Source organism: Nansenia antarctica (genome assembly GCF_963989245.1).
Source record: "Nansenia antarctica genome assembly, chromosome: 2".
NCBI lineage: Eukaryota > Metazoa > Chordata > Actinopteri > Argentiniformes > Microstomatidae > Nansenia > Nansenia antarctica.
Window position 1 is genome coordinate 15,638,781 of NC_137675.1, and position 22,942 is coordinate 15,661,722.

General features: G+C 48.3%; 1 protein-coding gene across 1 annotated transcript in view; it reads left to right on the forward strand.

Moving 5' to 3' along the window:
* Positions 1-237: 237 nt before the first annotated feature.
* Positions 238-22,942, forward strand: part of sh3pxd2aa (SH3 and PX domains 2Aa) — a gene marked incomplete at its 3' end in the record, with an annotated part of 53,018 nt that continues 30,313 nt past the window's right edge. The window contains exons 1-2 of the mRNA XM_080522745.1: positions 238-273; positions 12,806-12,834. The remainder of the gene's footprint in view (positions 274-12,805; positions 12,835-22,942) is intronic.

A 22,942-nucleotide genomic window follows, 5' to 3' on the forward strand; every position in this document is an offset into this window, starting at 1 on the left:
ATGCTAAGGCTCCTTCTGTATATGTTGTGTACCATACCACACATACCACACACTGCATATCATGCCACACACAACGTTCATGTTGTGTTGTGCATTACTGTAATCTAATCTCTTCCCCTCTCTCCTCCCCCTCCCCTCCTCTCTCTCTCCCTCTCTCTCTCTCTGTCTCCCCCCCTCCTAGGCCCTGGTGCGACTCCCACCTCAGATTTCCCAGAGTGAGGAAGTGCTGCGCTTCTTCGAGACCAAAGCAGATGACCTCAACCCTCCAGTAGAGTGAGTATCACACACACACACACACACACACACACACACACACACACACACACACACACACACACACACATACACACACAGTCCCAAATACACACAAAAACACACGCACGCGTCTGTGACCGTGTGTGTATGAGTATATGTGTGTGTGTGTCTACCCTCGTCACAAAAGTGGGTCAGCATTTCACCTCCCGTCTCCTTCTAAACTTCTAAACACCATTGTGCTGCTCTGTGTGTGACTCAGGGAGGCTGTAGTTTACATTGAAGGGCCTTTTGAAGAGAGGAAGTGTAGCCAGGCTTTGATGGCATCAGCGGGAGGGTGAAGGGTTCACACTAGTGACGTCGTTAGGCCCGGGCGGCCGGAGCTGTTAGCCCTGAATGTTTTATGAAGAGCCCCGGATCTCCGGATCCGGAAAAAAAAAGAAAAGAAAAAACTCAATTAAAAAAATCGCCTTCTAGTGCATCGTGTGTGTGTGTGTGTGTGTGTGTGTGTGTGTGTGTGTGCATGCTCGTGTGCGTGGGTAGGCGCACGGTATCCTGCTCCCATCGACGCCTCAGAGCCCTCGCCCTTTTCCCTCCGCAATTAAACACCCATAATCATAAATCGTGTATTGTGAAGAAGCTTCCAGCCATGAACATCCATTGTCGAGGCTTGCATTCAAAACTAGGACCGGCCTTATATCCATATCAATGTGTAATGCAGCAAAACTTCTAAAAAACGGATATTTTTTCGCCTCCTCTCCCTCTCTTGTCAACACGTAATCCCTTGTGGTTGCACAATACGTGCATCAAATCTCACAATAACCAGGGTTTACTTACTGTGTATTCCCAAAACAGTTAGGAATCCCTTTCTGAAGTCAAGTGAAAAATAAATTGAGCAAGCTTCTGTGTTGTTCAGAAAGGGAGGGAAGGAGGGAGGGAGGGAAGGGTGGGAGCGAAGGAGGGAGGGAGGAGGGAGTTGGGGTGTGCGGTGTGGTGGAAGACGATAAGTTTCATACTCAGTGGAAAATGGAGAGAGGGTAGGAGATAGGGACAGAGTGTGATGTGAGTGTGTGTGCGCGCGTGCATGCATTTGCTGTGTGTGTGTGTGTGTGTGTGTTTGTGTGTGTATGTATGTCAGTGTTGATGTGTGTGTGTGTGTGTGTGTGTGTGTATTTGTGATTGGCTCGCGCACGCGCGTGTGTGTGTGTGTGTTTGGTGTGAGAGAAGACGACACTTTTCGTATCACACATTTTCCCTGAGGGTAGTTTTTAATTAAGGGAACATTCTGCTCTCCAAATTCAAATGCCAAAGCCTCAATTCAACTTGTAATACGCGTCTTTTTTCTTCTTCTTCAATTCACGAAAAACCAAAACCCACCTGAGGCGAAGGAGCCCCTAGTTACACTCCGACACTCTTTCTTTTCCATGTTTCAATTACCCCTCTCATTATTCTCACGTTCTCTCATTCTCTGGGTCCCTCGCTGTTGTCATGCGCTTGTTGAAAACCGTGTCCTTGGCTCTCCGTGGAGGTGAAGAAAAAGCGAGGGGAGGAGGGCGGAAAAAAGAAAAGGCAGGGGAGGATTTAGTGACCTCTGTCTTGCTCGCTCACTGTGATTTTCCACAGAGCTTAGTGGGGTATCTATCTCTCCCCTCCTCCCCTCTACTCTTCTTCCTTCTCTCCATCCCCGGCCATAAATCTAAGTATTCTTTAATTGACGGCTCAAGGTTAGAAACACGATCACCGATGTGGCGGCTGTTTAATCAACACACAGCCTCTATATCTTCCCCCCTCCTCCCTCCCTTTTCTGTCCTCCTTTTCTCCCTCGCTCTCTTTCCATACGTCTCTTCGTCCTCCCTCTCTCTCTCTCCCTCCATCTGTTCTTCCTCTCTCGCTCCCTCTTTCTTTTCTCCCCTCTCCATCATTGACTTCCTTTCCTTTTCTTTCCACGTATCTCTCTCTCTCTCTCTCTCCACCCCCCCCCCCTCTCCCTCCTCCATCTGCTAATCTCCCCATCTCTCTCTGTCTCCTGACATGATCAGTGCGGTCTATTTTCGCATGTAAAGAAAACACATTTATCATGAAGTCCAGAGACTACAGTCGTACTAGTCGTAGGAGATTAAGCCACACATGCGGTGCATCAATAATACACACGTACAGCTTTGCCTTCAGCTTCCCTTGTCTGTAGAAGCCGATCAGTAACCACGCACACACACGCGCCATGCACGCACGCACACAAGCGCGCATTGCACACACGCACACACACACACACACACACACCTACACACACACACACACACACACACACACATACGCATACACACATACGCATACATGTATGCGGACACAAAGGCACGTACGCGGACACACAGAGACACACACACACACACCTACACACACACACACACACACACACACACACACACACACATACACATACACACACATACACACACACACATACGCATACACGTATGCGGAGTCACAGGCACGTACGCGGACACACAGACACCGACACACACACACACACACACTCACACACACACACACACACGTTCACACACACAGCTCATTACTCTGGCGCTGCTCGGAGGCTGCCTTCATCTCCTAAGGCTTGCTGAGTGTGTTACTCTATTATAGACTTCAGTGTGTGTGAGGATGGGGAAGAGAGAGAAGTGGGAGATACTAAGTGGGCATACTAAGCATGTCCCAGTGAGGGGGGGGGGGGGCAGGCGGGGCGGTAGACATCGGAGGACGGGGCTCATGGTAACGCACGAACCGGAATGAGGAACGCTATCCACGATGGCGTCTCCCGACCCGTCGCGTCGGAAGCCGTTCCTCATTCCCGCGCCGTGCGTCACCATGAGCCAGTGGTCCTCCGATCGTCCGCCTCCACCAGCCTCCCCCTGGTGGACGGTGGGAGAGTGGCGCGTCGCACCTGTCGTCTGTCCTTCGTACGTGGGGGAGCAGACGAGGAGGATGTGGGCCGAGGCTTCCGCCGTCTGCGTAAATTGGATGGGTTCCTGGGTCCTTTCCTATACATCCGCCTAAATGAACACTAATTGGCGGACGAGAGATTGGCCATTGATTTTTTATTTACTGCCCAGATTGGAGTGTGTGTGTGTGCGTGCTTGTGTGTGCGTGCATGTGTGTGCTTACATGTGTGTGTGTGTGTGTGTGTGTCTACCCCTGTGATTAGACTGCAAGTCATTGAGAACACAGACCCAGAGACAAGGATGAGCGTCTGAAGTGTAATGTTCATCCATCATGAAATGGGAGGAGGCAGTTTGAGCGGTTCCAGCCAAGCGCTGTGTGTGTGTGTGTGTGTATATGCGGTACTGCTTGACCTCACAAATCATCCTCCCTCCCTCCCTCACTCTCTTTCTCTCTCTCTATCTCTCTCTCCTTCTCCATTGTCCCTAGTCCATCAAGTATGTTCTCTCCCTCCCCTCCTCCTCCCCTCCTCCTCCCTCCCCCTCCCCCCCCCCTCCCCCAGGCCTGTGTAACAGATAGGCCCGATGAAGCAGCAGGCCAAGAGCTCCGCTCACTCAAGCCTGATGGATAAGCTACTTCCCTCTGCCCATTGTAATCAATACAGCACTCAGTAGAGCCCAGCACGACAACAAGGCACCTACAGGGTTAAACACTCCTGTGTGTGTGTGTGTGTGTGTGTGTGTGTGTGTGTGTGTGCGTTTGCGGCAGAGCGTGTGGCCCTCCCACTGTGTGTTTATTGATTCATTTCAGACTGAGCGAGCGCACAGTATGGGCACACGCAAATATATTGCAAAATGCCGTGGCTGTGTGCGTGCAATTATATTGTGAAATGCACTGTGTGTGTGTGTGTGTATGCGTGTGGGTGTGTATGCGTGTGTGTGTGTGTGTGTGTGTGTGTGTGTGTGAATATATAGCAAAATGCCCTGTGTGTGTGTCTGTGTTTTTCTATCCGAAGTCTTTCTTTATGGATCAATGCGAGAACCAAAGTTGAGCAATTATTTCACCATGTTGTGACAGCCTAGATTGTTAGTGACATGGTTTCGCTGTAATCTGTACTGTTAGGTTTGGCTGTGGGATTTGAGCATGGTCTTGTGCAGGTTATTCTCTGATATGAATCTCTATGAATATGATATGTAATCCTGGTATTCAGGGTGGGGCAGGGTTGGGTTGGGTCACTCCAGTACAGCCCAGTAATAGCCACTGAGACACACTGTAACTAAGTATGATGAATACCCCGCCTCGGGTCAGTGTAAATGCTGGCCTGGCAAAATATGTCCACCTCATCACTTACTGGAAAAGGGAAGAGGAGAGGTGGGGGTGAAAGAGGAGAGGTGGAGAGGAGAGGGGAGGATGACAGGAGGGGAGGTGGTGGAGGGTAGAGGAGAGGTGGGTGGGTGAGAGAGAGAGATGGGCGGGAGGGAGAGGAGAGGGGAGGATGGCGGGGGGGGGAGGAGAGGTTGGCGGGTGAGAGAGAGAGATGGGAGGGAGGGAGGGAGGGAGAAGTGTGGGGTGGGGGCGGGAGGAGAGGTGGGGGAGGAGGGGATGCGGAGATAGAGGGTTGAAGGAGAGGGTGAGTGGGGGGGTAGAGTTCTTTGAGTTCATTATGCGCTTTGTAATATCTACACTGATACAGAAGCAAGGACAAGATCAAACATCGCAGTCATCACAATCTATCATAATAAGAGACATTGTCATTCAGAATGTGTCCCTCCAACACTAGATCGAGTGGGGGAATAAAAAAACTGAAGTCTTTAGAAATCGGAATTTCAATTGGAGCTTCAAAACGCTCCCTGAATTGACGGAATTGAAAAGGAATACTGCTCGGCCCCTGGATGAGTCATCCTTTACAAAGGGCCCCGTCTCCAAGGTTGTATGTAATTATCACCCCTCCCTGATTGGATTGCGCCGGGCCATGTCCCTCCCCAGGACAGTGAAAAAGTCAATTCTACCAATCAAATGTTGAAAAAGGGCAGACCTTGCCTTGGACATCTACTGTAGATCACGTTGAAGCCTCTGCTCGTCTGTCTCGTCTGTCTTGTCTGTGAGGGTGGGGACACCTGCCTGCGGGCGTCGGTACTGCAACCACGGTGGCGGAGGGAGTCAGGCACACACGTTGAATGATGTCATTGATGAACAATAGAAACTTCCTCCCAACTCATTGTGTGAATGACCTCTATTGGTTATATGTATTAAAATAACTCCAATCAATGATTAAATGACGTAACATTTAACATTCATGAATTAAAAATGATGAAACGCACAATTTCTAGATTGACACTGGTTCTTTAGACGTACGGATCCTTACACATTACTGTGTGTTAGGAGTGGCTCTCAGTCCGTTTCTGTAACACACAACTACACCGATCTACACTGTCCCTAACTTGTTACGCTACTCAGAAGAAGTCCTACATGAACAAGCTCCTCTCCTAAACACGACAGCCCTGTGCTGGCCCGCATGTTATACAACTCCTCCCCACTAGGTGGCCCTCTCCTCAATGGAACCCCCCCCCCCCGCCCGCCGCCTCCCCTATGTGGCCCAGCTGTAAGCCTGAGACTCAGCTGGATACTGTGTATCCAGTGACCCCCAGCCTCCAGCCTCCTATCTACTGGGAGAGTAACAGCCTCCTCAGGGACTCCCCTCGCAGATAAATGTGTCCACTGTCTGGCCCGGGCCTGGGTTCCTTTTCCCCAGGTCATTATTTATGTACATTCTGGCCCCCAAGTCTCTTCCTGTGAGAGATGGATTTCCACTAGGACAGCATTCCGAGCGTTTAAAATGATTTCTCTTCTTTAGACAGATTTTTCCTCTCCTCCTGTCTGACATGAGAATTTTCGGCATGTACTTTTCGACCTTTTCTTTCTTTTTTTCGTGCGTCTTTCGCTTTTCGACCGTTTTTTGGGGGGTACGGAATGTGGAGGGTTCGTGTCGCGTGTGTCTCTCAGTTGGGCTCACTGTTAACCACAGCAACAATAGATGCAAATTAAATATGGATCAACTCCCTTTGTAATGAATGACAGATAATGCTGCTACATTTACATCAGGTGTTTACAATGTAACTTTGATTATCAGTGATACTGTTCATTCACTCAATCTCATTGGCCAATCACAATACCAGTTGACCTTGGCTTTTGTCTCTGTGAGAAGTGGTCCCAGTGTGCTTATCAGATGAGGACTGAGATAAGATAATGAGATAAGGTAATGGACTCAAGTAATTGGGCAGCTTTTGGGGTCCTTCCACAGGGGATTGGCCTCGCAGCAAGGTCCCCCTGTTAGGGTGGAAATCCCCAGACTGAGGGCTTTTTGTCTGATTAGGAAGAATGATGGTGTGTGTGTGTGTGTGTGTGTGTGTGTGTGTGTGTGTGTGTGTGTGTGTGCGCGCGCTTTAGCAGAAGGGGATTACAATTAGGGAAAAGAGGGGTGTGTGTGTGTGTGCCTGTGTGCCTGTGTGTGTGTGTGTGTGTGTGTGTGTGTGTGTGTGTGTGTGTGTGTGTGTGTGTGTGTGTGTGCGTGTGCGTGTGTGCGTGTGTGTGCGTGTGTGTGTGTGTGTTTGAGTGTGTGGTTTGGGACTCCGAAGGGGGTTGGGGGTAGGTAAGTTAGGATCTAACGTCCAGATTGGCTTTTTGCCGAGGGACAGAGAGATAGAGATAGACAGAGAGAGAGAGAGAGAGAGAGAGGAGATTCGGTGTTCATTTGGAGAAGTGGTCCTTTACAGATAAGGGCCATTGGGGCTCATTAGCGGCGCAACCATTATGCTAATACTATAAAGACCTTTTATCTCTCAACCTGTTCACACACCCAAGGAGAGACAGACCACCTGCCAGTTGACTGTACCAAGCAGGGTGGGCCGTTTGCTACCATTCCTCATTCCATTGATCCATGCATCACAACGAGCCTGTCCTCCGATTTCTACCTCCTCCATCGTCCACTGGTACAGACAATATGAAAGACAAATTGAAAGAATTGCAAGTCTTTCCATCCACCTTGGCTCGATCATTGACCATTGACCACCATTGACCACAGTTGACCAGCCCGTGTCATCCTCTAACCAGAGTGACCTCTCTAGTTAGGCTTGGGCAGAACTCTCAAACCAGTAAAAACCTTCCCTCCAAAATACCCTGGTATACGGTAACAGCTTTTAGCGGACCTTCAACATGACTCAAACTTTCATGACTCAAACTGTTTCTCTCTCTCTCTGGCCATCGTTACCATGGTTACTAGCTCAAAAGTCAGAGGTGTGACTTCCTCCACCCCCCTGGTCCTCAGAGTTTTCGATCATGCCTTGTGAGGCTGGTGTTTAATTTGGACGCGATGCTTTTGCAAAATAGAGGTGGCGACGGTATGGAAGGCATTGACAGAAATAAACCGATATAAGCTTCAATTCCTTATTCACCCATTAATACTTTACACCCGCTCAGCCCTACACTCTAGCTTTTATAACAGAGGGTCAGTGGCTACTGGAGGTCAGTGGCTGCATCTGTTCCACTCAGTTATCAGTCAGTACATTTGTTCAGCATGGCATGATGCAACCACGTACAACCACGAGTACATCCTGGGCGTGTCTGTCTTCAGTGAATTGGTGATGAAATACTTTTTATGTTAAGTTTGTGTACGTGCGTCGAAACCCATCTGTTGTATGTGTTTTTCCCCGCTCGTGTTATGAATCCGTTTACATTTTCCTGTCAGCCTAACATCTTGCGTTTATGATCTATGATCATGGCGTTGTTATGGCGTAGTTACTTTTGGGTGGTGTGGAGTAAACTCAAGCATGGAACTTCCATGTGGTTATGACCAACTGGTCGGTGTTCCTCAATCCATCATTCAGCCAGAGTGAAGTAATAACTTCATCTGAAATGCAGTCATATTTCCACAGACATCATTCTGATTTCCCAAAATACGTTGGCCTTAAAAAAGCGACAAAATTAAAACGTTAGCCCTCAAAACTCCGCACACACCCACACACACACACACACACACACACACACACACACACACACACCCTCTTGTAATATCCTACAGTATCGACAGTTGGTATTTCCCCCTATTTCCCCTTTCCTCTCCGCTCCCTCCTTCACATATCTCTCTCTCTCTCTCTCTTTTACGAGACATAGGAAGAGAACTGGCGGCCAGAACTCACCGCCTCGTACTCCAGGGAAGAGTATTATTTCAGCCTGGGGGACCCTCCTGCCCCCCTCCTCCCCCCTATCGCCTCCCTCCTTTGCCCGCCCCCCTTGTGTTCTAATTCTTTTCAGATGCCCCACAAAAAACAGGCCTCAAAATGCCAAAAATAACCCACCACAGTCCCATTGACGACAAGCCTACCCTGGCTACTAGGCTAACAACCTAGCTAATGGGCTATCTATCATCAGTGTTTGCTCGGCCTATAACATGTCCGTACTCCCTTTAACCACAAGCCTAATATAGCTACTATCTTAACGGCTAGGCTAACAAGGCTAATGGTAACTAACTTGTTACTTGTTGGGCTAAATAATGTTTACTTTTTACTTAACACTGTTTGTTCAGTATATTTGTTTTACCCTGCTGCTGGTTGTGGTCTTATTTCAATCCACTGGGAAAGCTTAAGCTCACAGCCATGGCATGCTACAAACCTAACACCCCTGAAAGTGCCTTTGGTATGACGCGCTTTCCAGGATACAGATAGTTAATGACATGCTGGAGGCAGACAAACAACGGTATCGATTCGCCCAGGAGAGTGTTCTTGTTCGCGACATGAGCAACGGAGGGTCATTACTGTAGGTTCTGTCGACGTCCATCCATCTACCTCACTCAAGATGGAGAACAGGCAGGCGTAGTCAACAATAGAATGACCTGAGAGGAAAGTCATTTCGATATTACCCCTCTGGTTCAGAACAGGGGAAGCTGGTGGAAGTAGAAATCGGAGGACTGGCTCATTGCAGTGCAGGGAATGGAATGAGGAATGGCATCAAACAAGTGTTTGATGCCGTTCCTCATTCCGTTCTGTGCATTAGAATGAGCCTGTTCTCCGATTCCTCCCTCCGCCGGCCTCTCCTGGTTCAGAGTCAGGTTCACATGTGGGGGTGCTGCTTGCTGAGGCACATGGGGGCATTCACAGTCGGGCGAAGAAGAAAGAAAAAGACGTCCTACGTCTTTGACTTCTCCTGCTTGTGACTTGTTTATAGGACGGTAAGGTCATGTTTGCTTTTTAAATGAAGCTCAGCAGGAACGATTTAACAGTCTCCCAGGGAGGGAGATACACTAAAGTACTTTTCAGCCTGCTGTTTTCTGCCAAACAAAACCTGGTATTCATTCAAGGTCAATGTATCTTAGAGACCTGGGCAATGGAGACCTCTTCAAAGGCCTTTTACGCTGGTCAAAACTAATCAGAGACGCTCACATATCCCATTTTGATTGAAAGGCGACAACAACAGTCCTACATTAGGAAGTAAAGCAGCCAGTTCATGCTGTGAATTCAATAAACCCAAAGTAAATACACCTGACTTGAGTTGACATTGTACAACACATTCAACCCCAACCACACTGCTCAGTCCGGCACCAGAGACAAGAGATACCTCAGAAATACCTCATCCCTCCTCTCTCTTCCCTCCCCTTCACCGCAGTTGGGGGGGGGGGGGGGGTGTTTGATAGTAAACGGGAGACCCGCTGCGAAGGTCTGTGTGGGTTTTAAAGGCCCTGGTAGTGTAGCTGAGGTCACAGCCATGTTATAAACCCTGTAAGTGAGGCTTATACAACTGTCAGGTCCGGTCCCTGCTCCCCTGTTAAGTATGGAGCACCAGGGAGCTGTCATGGACAGGTGGGTTCTAGCATGGTCAGGCCTTAGAGCAGGCGAGGTAGAAAGGAGGTGGAGGTGGAGGTGGAGGAGGTGGAGGTGGAGCTGGAGGTGGAGGTGGAGGGGCTGGAGGTGGAGGAGGAGGAGGTGGAGGGGGTGGAGGTGGAGGAGGTGGAGGTCTTGAGATCTGAGATGAGATCAATGATGTGGTAGTACGGGATAAAATAATATTTTGATGCAAGATTATATCTGGCAGGGCCAAAAAAGGGCTAAAAATAATAATTATTTGTGCATGATACAGTCCGAGATTGTGGAGGGTATTTCGAGGAACATTAAATAACAATGTGAGAATGGCCCATTGAAAGACTGCAAATCCTGGAAAATCCCATCGCCCAACAGTGATGATATTGGCATCAAGGGCTGGAAGGTGACAAGCCAAGGGCAAAAAAGAAAGAAAGAAATGGGGGGAAAACGGGCAAATATCCTGCGAGGGTTCTGGATTCTGCTGCTCTGCCACATTCCTTCCATTGAAATGCAGGCAGACATGCTCCGCTTCTCACAGAGCAGTTTACTGAATGACAGTCTTCTCTCTCTGGCCTGGAGGAGGGTCCTCTGGCCAACAGTGTGACCTAGGGATTGGCATTATGCACACACACACACACATATACACACCACACACACATATACACACCACACACACACAAACACACACACACACACACACACACACACACACACACACCCTCTTTGGACACAGTGGAGCATATTCTGGCTGGTGCAGTGTGACCTCACTGGGGTGGCCGGGCGGCCAGTATAATGGTGGTATTCATCTCCTCTGTGGAGCCACAAAGAGGCTGATAGATGGGAGCAGGGAGAACAAGGGCAGAGACAGGGACACTGAACGCCCTGGAAGAGGCTGTCATGTATCTCTGCCAGCAGGGAGGTGGGCACTGGACAGATAGGGTCCTTGGAGTGGTCTTTTCACAGGTGTGTGTGTGTGTGTGTGTGTGTGTGTGTGTGTGTGTGTGTGTGTGTGTGCATGTGTGCTTTGTGTTTTTGTGTGTTTACTTTGTGTTTTTGTGTGTGTACTTTGTGTTTTTGTGAGTGTACTTTGTGTTTGTGTGTGTGTGTGTGTGTGTGTGTGTTGATACTGCAGAGTGAGCAGGAAATGGCTTGTAACAGCTTGGCGGTTGGTCAGGAGGTGACGCAGTGGCCCTTTTTCTTTGCGAGGTTAATGAAATGATTCTCCTTGGCTGTCGCAGTTGGCGAACAGACAGACACGCGCACGCATGCACACACACCTCCCCCCCCCCCCCCCCACACACACACGCACGCACCCACACACACGTACACACACACACACACACACGCTCACACACACCGGTCATATCATGCATTACTACAATCGATACATTTTAAAGCCCTGATGGCCATAAGTGAAGTGTCTACATCAAGGACATACTTCCACCCAGGTTTTTAACCTGTAACCCCATTACCAGTGTCATGTGGAGTCCAGCCCCCCCCCCCCCCCCCCCACCCTTCACTCCTGCAGCAGCCTAGCGGATGAAACGACTGCAATGTCCACGCCCTGCTTATTGAAATAAAAAGGCGTCTGTCTGTCCCACTCTGCAGCCCTATGCCCTACATTAGGAGGCATCGGTAACCCACTTACATGCTGCTTCACACAGCCTCTGTGTCCTTCCCTGTTCCCCTCAGACCAGCCTCTGTGTCCTACCCTGTTCCCCTCAGACCAGCCTCTGTGGGAGTCTGTGGGTCTTATGCAGCAAGTTGTGTCCTGCTTTCCTTTAGCCTGCAAGGCTGTCCCTCTTGGTTGGAGGACCTGGCTAAAGCAGACATTTTTCTAGAGCACTTTTCCGTTACGCAGAGGGAAACACATTAGGTGTCGCGGTAAAGGGAGGTGAAGAAGGGGGGGGGGGTTTGGGGAGGAGGGAGGGTGATGGGGGGTCATGGGGGGCATTTCTAAAAATAGCAACATCTCTCTGTCTCTGTCTCTTGTCTCTCTCTCTCTCTCTCTCTCTCTCTCTCTCTCTCTCTCCCTCCCCTCTTCCCCCTGTCTCCCTTCTCGCTCCATCTCTGCAGACAGGACAGGCAGGCAGCTTGCCTCCCAAAGCACAGCAAAGCACGGCATAGTACGGCACACACACACACACACATGCACACACACGCGCGCACACACACACACACACATTGAGCTGGGACTGGGGCTACAGCTCCACGCTCCCCCTTAGCTTAGCCCTGCTTAGCTAGCAGCCTAATCCAATTATGATCCGTTAAGCAGAGGGTCTTAAACCGATCCTCCCTCTCAGCCGGGAGAGGTCTCTTTTTCTTAGACTTAGGGGTGAAGGAGGGAGGAAGAGGGGGAGGAAAAGGAGGAGGGGGGGGGGAGTGAAGGAAGGTGGTGTCCTCTCTAACATCACATGATTAGGTTGTTTCTGTTGCGGGGAGCGCAAGCAGCTGGCTGATACTCATCCCTCCCTCCTTCCCTCCCTCTCTCTCTCTCTACCTCTCTCTTGTTCTCTCCCTCAAACGCTCCCTCCCGCACACATACACAAACACACGCCCTCTCTTTCTCTCTCTGCGTGCAAGCTTATCTATGCGTGCGTGTGTGTGTTTACGTGTGTGTTTACGTGTGTGTGTGTGTGTGTGTGTGGGGGTGAATGAGAGTTAAGAGTGACAGAAGCCCCTACTGTATGAGGGTCTCCACTAGCATTCTCTGATGTCCTTCGCCTGACCCTGCTCCTAATCATGTCCCTCTGTTGCTGCTTCTTTTTCAGGGACTATGGCTCGTCCAAGCGCAAATCAGGTAAAGTACCTGTTTTATTGACTCTTTTTTGACAGAAATAACTCAATAACAATCAATAACTCTTTAATAAAGGCGCTATTGCCGAAACGTTGGTAATTAACATTGCATTTACATTTTAGACATTTAGCAGACGCCTTTATCCTAAAAGCGACTTACAACAAGTCCAAATGAGAGTCACAGCAAGAGAGAAGAATGTGGGACTTTTTCGTTTTTTTGGTTTGATTCTGATTTCGTATTCAGTCAGCACCTCGTTTGGCTGTGGGTTGTCGTATCACTAGAGTGATCACTTCTTATACCTTCTTTTCCCCCCAACCTGTTGCTTCTTCCGACCTCCTGTTTTGAACTCTGGCTGAACTCAAGTGAGAGTACCATCCTAACACAACATGATGTAAAACCCCAAATAGTATCTATGACTGCTCCTTTCATGCCTGTCCGTCCGTCAGAGTGTGTGTGTGTGTGTGTGTGTGTGTGTGTGTGTGTGTGTGTGTGTGTGTGTGTGTGTTGTGTACTTGTCCTCTAAGTTATGGAACAGTGACTGACTGTCGAGAGTCAGAGAGGGGGGGGTGTGCATTCGAAAGCAGCGATCACTCATTCTGGCTTCTCTAGGCAGTCCAGGGTGGGGTTTAGAAGTGCTCGAAACTCCCAAGAGATGTCGTAGGATACGAGAGGAGAGGATCGGCGTTTGATATACAGTCTCGCCGGGAGAAATATCCTTCTCTGTTGTGGAGGGGCGTTCAAATCCGTTAAAGGGATTCTTGCCGGTTGTCACACGGCTGAAGTCGAAGAGAGAGAGAGAGAGCTTTGTATTAGATGTTGATGGAATGATGACTGGAGGACAGTGAATGATGTTTGAACACATTCTTGAGGAGGAAGAGTCAGATGGTATGTGTATCTGTACTGTCTTTTGGCAAGGGAGGGGGGGGGGGGGGGGGGGTTGGTCGTGTGAGGTCGATAAGGGCGTCTCGCTCTATACCATGAACTGCAAACTGCTGGATATGAAGGGGCAATGTGAGACAGTACAGTATGACAAAGTGGTCTTTAACTATGTGAGGGACCTACAGAATTAGACTGTACTTAGTGAGGTGAAAGACGCCTGTTGCAGTTGTTACACCAACTGTCAACTTGCTACAGCTCATGTGATGGACCATCATGATATGAAATAGAGAAGGGGCCTTAAAACGTCATACAATGTGAGTGAGCTACAGCATATGGATGTGAGGTGAGGTGGATAGCATGACTGTACCACTTGGTATGTAGGATTAGCCTTATCCTATTCACTCTTGGATTTGAGTAACGCTAGCAGTCTTAGCGTGTTTGTATGGTGTTGAATGGGGACTCAGAGGGTATTACGGATAGCTGCTTAGCCATAGCATAGCATAGGCTCGTGTGACTCAGTAATGTGTGTCTTAAGAGCTCTCTTGCCACATGTACTGTAGAAGTTGAGGGAGTGGTGTAGGAAGGCATAAGTCATACCCTGTATGGATTGTTAATCACTAAGAGAGCAGGAAATGCTATGTGGTTAATTAATGAGCCTTGTGTATCCTGCCATATGCCTTAAGAGGTTGTTTTCTGAAGGTTTAGTCATGGAACCCCTCATCAGCCCAGTCCTGGTCCTTAAGAATACGATTATATTATTATTATTACTATTATTATTATTATTAATAATAATCATAATAATTATAATATTAATAATAATAATAATAGTGCTTTTCCAAACGAGGTTACAATTGCTACATAAACAATGTGCATCTGCAAGAATATTGAGTCGCTATTTGTTTATGTTATGTTATGAGTTATGTGCTTTAAAAGCTGTTAATCATAATCGGCAATAGTAACCGCAAAGATGTTTTGGACCGTAGAGCATAATGACTCATTCAACCTCCCCAGCCAATCAAGAATACCATACATTGGCCAGAATGAGATCACCATCCACAGTATTCGGTTACACACTCAACATGCTCCAAAAATGTTTTGATCGCTTTACAATGCAGATGAGACTGGTGCATTCATTTCCTTTTTCCGCTAACACTACCATTGTTTCTTAGTTAGTTTCGTTTAGTTGATTAGGACGAACACAAAGACAATACTGCCTTGTGCTCTGTACTTGTTCTTTGACAGTAATGCTAACTGCTAGCGATATTAGCCCGATTGAATATGGCCCCTATAGATCCCAATGTGATTAGGTGACTTCAAGTCTGTCAAGATAGTGCCATGTCTGGCTGTACAGTAGAGATACACACATTTAACTGACTGTGTTATATACACACACTGGTTTGTTTCGTAACGATGATGGTCAGTCTGCTGTAGGTGAATGTATAGAAGGAGGCGTCAGAGACCCTAGGATGTCTTATGCTTTCAATCATAGATCATTTTACCTATGGCGTCTCCTTGAACGCACAACTTCAACATAACGCTGCTCCAACCATTGTACAGTTCTTGAAACCTCCCCATCATCCCAGAAACAGAGCCAGTGTCAAAAAAGGTGCAGGTTATCAGATGTATTCTTTTCTGTTTTCAGCTATATTAGCAACTGGTCACATTAGCCACATGACACAAGACTCAAATATGAAAAAAATACTTTTATCACGCCAAAAAAAAGAAGAAGCTAAAAATAGCTTTATTTATTCGTCTCCTGTGGAGCTTCCAATACAAACATGCTATGTTTGTCACCAGGCAGCTTCATCATGGTATTCTTAGATCATGATGCAATCACTTTACCAGCATATGGGGGTTGGACTCTCTTCTCAGCTGTATATTACAACCCCATAGTTGACATGGAGAACAGGATTATAGTGGCAGAGCACAGCAGTTTGTGGTGTACTTTATTTGTCTTGTAGAAGCGGTAAAAAAGTCAAAGATGATGTAGCGTTAGCCTCCCCCTAAGAATGTTTACAATCGCTCTCCATTACCAAGTCTGCAAAAACCACATTATTTGCACCGTTCAGCCCATTTCACATAATGAGATATATCACGTTGACGGTTTTAACGAACTCCTTCGTGATTGTTAAAGGGACCGTCTGGGATTGGCACATCCACGTTTGAACCTTTAAATAAATGATATAATAGCCATTGGCCATTGGTTAAAAACCTATAAATGTCCCATGAGCTTAGTTATGAACTGTTTTACCCAATCAAAACCCCAAATATACTTATTTGTCAGCAATGTAACTGTATTGACACTGTATAGTTAAAACATATGGTAAAAACTATATTTTTGATGGCTAGTTCTTAGCTCTATGAATTTGAGAGTGCGTTCATTTCTCCAGTCCCGTATCTCAGCTGTTTACCAAAAGAAAAGTGGCAGGAAGAGGCACTTTGTTGTTGTTTGTTGTTTCTGCTTTTACAGAAAAACGACTAAGATCGTTAAGGCCGCCAATGGCTGTAAGAAGCTATGGTTCAACAGTGTTTTTTAGCCTACTGACTCACGGGGTGAGTGTGGGCTTGGAGGGGGTAGGGGGGTTCTTGACTCCATCTCTCCCAGTACTGAAGCACTTTCCCCCTGCATATGAGAACCAGATGCAGAGACCTCCAATGGCTGCAAGAGACTTAAGGGGTCAGAAACCAGCTGACTCTTGGGATGTGTGCGTGCGTGTGCGTGCATGTGTGTGTGTGCGTGCGTGTGTGTGTCTGTGCATGAGTGCGTGCATGCATGCGTGTGTGTGTATGTGTGTAAGTGTGTGTGTGTCCGTGTATGTGTGTGTGTGTCCGTGTATGTGTGTCCGTGTTTCTGTGTGCGTTTCTGTGTGCGTCTTCACCCCACTCCCCTATCTGTCAGTCCTGGAGAGTGAAGCAGCAGTACTGTTTCCCTATGCAGCATGTGAGAGCCAGATGCAGAGTGAGTGGAGACCGAGGGGGCCAGGGGGGCCAGGGGGGTTGAGGCATGTCTGACAGACCCTGGTGTTTACGTGGCATACTGGATACCATTTCACCCTGACGTAGGAATGCCTAATAGTGTTTACATTGGGGGAACTGGGTCAGCCAGGGAGGTATGTGTTTGTGTGTGTGTGTGTGTGTGTGTGTGTGGTGTGTGTGTGGTGTGTGTGGTGTGTGTGGTGTGTGTGTGTGTGTGTGTGTTTGTGTGTGTGTGTGTGTGTGTGTGTGTGTGTGCGCGCGCGTGTGCGTCCGTGCGTCCGTGCGTGTGTGTGTCATGTGAGGGAAGTCGAATGCACTTTCAAAACAAACAGACACGAAGCTGTATTTGAACCTGTGTTGAAGGTAACAGTGTGTGTGTGCGCGCAACACGACCCGAAAGGGCATGAACTCTGAAATATCAACCTAGTCACCTCACCCGCTGTTTTAAACGCAACATACAGGTGATGAAAGACTTCATAGGAAACCCATTGCTCATTTTCCTGACTTTAGATACACGCATTAAATAGGCCCCCTGCAATCACGATACGGACAGTGAAAGTTGGACAGTAAGTGAGGTTTGCTCTGTTTGAGATGCTGAACGGGGAGCGTTCAGGAGCGTTTCACGGTCACTGGTTCTGTAGGGCTTTCCCCACCCTTTGAACGAGAGAAGATTAAGAAGGGAGCAGCTCCCATGGTGACTGAGTGACGTGACTCAAAACAAAAGAGGTGTGTGTGTGTGTGTGTGTGTGTGTGTGTGTGTGTGTGTGTGTGTGTGCGTGTGCGTGTGCGTGCAGAGAAAATCACAGAGAAAGACAGAGAGGGGGAGAGAGAGAGAAAGACAGAAAGAGAGGGAAGAGAGGGAAGGAAAACGTCCAGACTGGACCGTGAAACAGATGTAGAGTGATTTTGCCTCACCCACCACTCCCTCCACTCCCACCGTCCCTCCCTCCTTCCCCTCCCTCCATCCGTCCACCCACACTGTCACTCCCAGCTGAGAGGCCAGTGTGTTGTCACCGCTAATGGTCGTTTCACGCCAGTATTTTGTCATCACCGATTCCAGGGTTTGTCATTAATGGCCGCCTCTCCCTCGGGCGACACTCTACGGCTGTCATTTGTCATTGCGAGCGTTTGTTATTTTTTTTCACTCTTGATAGCTGCCGCATCCATATGGGCTAGTTTAGCTATAGTGTTGTTGTTTCACCACTAAACGTTGTGTCAGTATCGGTTAGTGTTAGGGAATATTTCCTGTCGTTGCTAGGTGTGGGTTGTCGGCGTTGGCTGATAAGTGTCTGTCGCACGCCGGGCGGCGTCTCGCGGCGTGGTGACAGCTAGCGTTCTGAAGGACGGTCACAACAACGTGCTGTCCTTTCCTTCTGTCAGCTTTGACACTGACTTCATTCACATGGAAATGGGGCTCTCTGATAACGTGACAGAAACACACCAGACAGAAACATTTCCAAAATGTCAGAGCTGTCTCCGTTTGGAAATGTGTCAGTTTTTTTTTCCTGCACAAACCACATGTTGTAGTCAAACATTTTAAACATTTTTCACATTTCTCTTCCCTGCTCCGATGCCCACAGTGTGTGGAGTGATTAGGGAATGGGTTTCCTTGTGTGTGTGTGTGCGTGTGCGTGCATGTGTGTGTGTGCGTGTGTGTAGACATAGGGGGCAGGCAGGGGAGGAGGGTGGTTGAGACAGGAACTGAGCCTTTCAAAACATACTAAGTCGACGAAATAACAGGACAGATGGCTAATAAGCCGGTCCAATCAAAACCTCAAGAGGAGGGCTTTAGAAAAGCCATTTTTCACCGTCTCCAGTCTTAATTGCAGGGTGATGTAGACTTTTGGGGCTGTGGATTCGAAGAAAATTACCCATTACACCAATAGAGGGAAAAAGAAAACACTGGAGTCTGCCTGATAGTTACGTCACCAGAGAAACCTGAAAGGAATTAGCTATGTGTTTGTTTGTGTGTGTTTGTGTTTGCGCGTGTGCGTGTGTGTGTGTGTGTGTGTGTGCCCGTGCATTTGTCCGTGTGTACATTCGTGCACACGCACATGTGTGCATGCATTTGAGCGTGTGTGTGTGTGTGTGTGTTTGTGTGTGTGAATGCGTGCGTTCGTTGTGTGGACACAGCAGAGGGTTAATATCAATCAGATGTTGAGTGCTGCGGTGAAAGAAACGTCTCCGCGGCAATAATGCGGGCTGTTAGTTAACTGGGTTTGACCCCTGACCCCTGCTGACACGGCCCACTCTGGCTAGCCTCCCTCAGGGACTCCATCAATCTGCTGAGCTCACAGGGCCTTTAGCTGAGAAAGCCTTTGACTTTTATTATCTCACATGAAACTGGAGGGAAGGCGGGGGGAGGGGGGGGGGGGAGTGTTTACCTCCCCACAGTGGGTGAGTGTGAGAGAGTGGGTGAAGGTGGAGGTAGGGGATGGAGGTGGTCACGCAAAGGGCGTGGAGTGGGGTAGAGACTTAAGACGGTTAGGGTATCTACCAGATTGAGGCACCGCACACACCCCTGGCATGACCACACACCCCCACCCCCACCCTCACCTTCAACCAATCACCTCACACTATGTTGCTCGATAAAAAACAACCAAGGAGGGTAGCCTACGCTACCCAGAAACCCTCAGGAGGTAGGTAGGTACCAGTGGAGGTAGAAATCGGGAGGACAGGGCTCATTTGAATGCATGGAATGGAAAGAGCAATCAGATTCCATTCCATGAGTTACAATGAGCCCTGTCCTCCAATCCAGGGTGAAGTCAATACTCCCTAGGGGTTCTGGGTATTGTAGTCACTCCCCTCCTCCGTTGTTTTGAAGCAGGGTATCCCGCTGTGGGGAGTTTAGGCGGTTGTCCATGTACTCAGCATGCCTCCTAGGCTTTATTCCCCATGCGTGCCCAGGTGGGGGTGATTGAAGCGATTCGGAGAAAAGAAGAACGGTTTGGACAGGAAATTTCAACCAAGCCTCTGTGACCATAACATTCAGCCCTGTCCTGTACCCCGCCCTGTACTTCTAATGCCCAATGTTTTTACAAATTTTTCGGACTGGGGAGAGACCCCCCCCCCCCCGAGACTCCCCCCCATGAACCACCCCTGCCCCCCCCCACCCCCCCACTCCTCCTCGGTGCCTGCGTTCTCCTCCTCGCACGCTGACGCATGACATTTAATTTCCTGGCTGGGGGGCTGAGACGTTTGGACTGTGTTTGTGGAGGGCCAGCCCAGGAGGCCGACGCCCCCCTCAGACATTCCAGGAGGTCGGGAACAAGGGATGAAGGAAGGGAGGGAGGGAGGAGGGAGGGAGGGAGGGTCAGCTCAGGACCGGGGTTGGGGGCGGCGGGGGACGACGACGACGACGACGACTTACTGTACAGTGAGAGCATTCATTTTTAGTATGTATGGGTCTCATTGGGAATCAAACCCACAACCTTAGCGCAGCTAGGTGGCTAGGTACCACGCTGCACAGTACCAACTGAGCCACAGAGGACCACAGAGGACCACAGAGGTCGTAAGACCCTCTCTCCAATCCTTCTCTCCATCCGTGTGTCTTGCGTTTCGTTGTCTCTGTACTCGTACTCTGCCAATGGCGATTAAATTGAATCGGAATCGGAATCTGGATCTGGTGTGTACAGTCTGCTGTGTGTCTTCATATGCTCCACTGTGTATCAGAACCAGATGGGTTATGAAAGCGGTTTTCTACGGCAATTTAAAACCATTGTGTTTTGATGTTCACATCAGTGCCCGCTCTGTTGGCAGCAGAACCTGTTCGTGTTCTGTTCTGAGTTCAGTCGATAATGTTTCAGGACCTGCTTGTGATCAGGATGGCATGAGGGGAACATTGTGTGGAGTCGATGGTGTGTGTGTGTCTGTGTGTGTGTGTGTGTGTGTGTGTGTGTGTGTGTGTGTGTGTGTCTGTGTGTGTGTGTGTGTGTGTCTGTGTGGTGTGCTGCGCATGATAACCACCTGAATAACTTTCTCTTTCTCTCTTTCCACTCTTCTACCTTTCCTTCTCCTTCGGCCTGCAGTATGGATGTACGGTTTTACAGACAGCCCGAGGAAAGAGGCTTCAGGTAGCCCTACTGTGTGTGTGTGTGTGTGTGTGTGTGTGTGTGTGTGTGTGTGTGTGTATACAGGCTTTTGCTGTATTCACATGCCCATTTGTCATCTTGGCTGCTGATTCTTTTTTTTGTTCCGCGGGGGGGGGGGGGGCTTTAACATTTGCTTCTGCATGCACTGTTGCTGCTGTCTTCCCCCCCCATCTGTTTAAAGTCAAGCCCTCACATTCTGTCTCCCTTTCTTTCATCTCTTCCTATGTCCGTATGGGCCTCTATGGTTGGCAGACCGGCTGTGTGCCAAACACACACACACACACACACACACACGCACACGCACACACACGCACACGCACACGCACACACACTCACACTCACACCAACACACACACGCATGCACAAATGCACACACACACACACACACACACTCACACACACACTCACACTCACACACACACTCACATTCACACACACACACACACACACACACACACACACTCACACCCACACACACGCATGCATAAACACATACACACACACACACACGCATGCATGCACAAGCGCACACACACACACACACACGCATGCAAACACACACACATCCACACGCATGCATGCACAGATGAGACGAGGTGTGAGAAGTCTGGTTGAAGACATGTGTTTAACATGATCTCTGAGATCACAAGGATGGTATTAAACATGTGTGTTTTGTACCTTTCCTGATTCCGTTCCATGCATTACAATGAGCCTGTCTTCCCATCCCTACCTTCACTGGATCACACAGATCAATTAATAACAGTGACGTCATTCAGAGATAGAAGGGGGAGGGGACAGCAAGAGAATGAGAGAGAACGAGAGAGACAGAGAGAGAGAGAGAGAGAGAGTGAGTCAGTCAGGTCTGCAAATAAACATCTCAGCTAAGAATGCATCTCAGCTAAAAATGTGTTTTCCACCAGAAATAAACACACACTTTAAGACAAATAAAAAATCGGCCCATCTGGGGAGCATTTAATGAATGTTCCTTGAGAAAATTAAGCATAATTGGTGCACCGTTTGAAAAAAAGAAAACACTTTGTTTCCTTGTATTAGCATTGTCAACGTGTCGATAGGACTTTTTACACCTACAAAAAAAAAGCCTACGGCCGGACTAACACCAACATATTAGCACTAGAATGATGGATGGTGTTTAGTTTCGAAGCACAAACACTGTTCTGTGTCCATAGGAACAGCATGCAGCGCTAAAGGGCTTAAGTCTGGCCTATTTTATGACTGAAGTCTGACCTGGATTGCTCCCTGTACACATAACACGCTAACTCAGCTTCCCCTGCATATGTGCTGCTTTGTCTTTATTTCACCTAGTGGGGCCGTCAGTTAGAGGGAGGGAGAGAGAGAGGGGGGGGAGGCAGGGAAGGAGGGAGAAAGAGAGAGAGAGAAAGAGAGAAAGAGAGAGAGAGAGAGAGGAGGAATAGCTTAGCATTGAGAGAGAGAGAGAGAGAGAGAGAGAGAGAGGGAATTATTTAGCTGAAATGGGGATTGAAGGTTAATAGCTTTGCCTTGTGTTGCTTGTCTGTTTGTTTATAGAGGACCATGTGGAGTTACTTTATGATGTCTTACCCGGCGCAGAATAGGTCCCTTCTTGTACTTCTTGTAAGCCCCTTGGAGAGGTTAACAGTTGAATGCATTTGACTAATTTCACTTCTAACATGTTATTGTAGGATTGTGTTAAGCTTCACTGTAAGAACAATTGCTACTGTGAAGCATTGTCCTATTCTAAAGCAGTTTGGTTTGCTAGTTTTAGTTGATTTTCCTTAGTTTTAATAGATTTTTTCAGATCTATACTCCTCCCCTATCCCAAAAAGTAAACATCAGCCAAACATATTGCGTCAAAGGATTGTGCAGTAATCCAGTTTTAAGTGCCATTGAAGGTTCAGATCCCAACCATGTGACTTAAGATTAGTTGCTAGGCGAACTGGGAGAAGACATATAGATAGAGAGGCTCTGTCCTACACTCGTGCCAAAACCACAAACAAAACCTGCCAGTATAGAAGATATCCACAGACACGGTTTATGTTCACGGTCAAATTCCATTAGCTAGATGATACAGCATCTGTCACAGTCAGTGTTTGAGCTCCATTAATCATAAGTAATTGGGTAGATGTAGCCTATTGATCCGGCTGAGAGAGCACTGTCCTCTTCTCCCT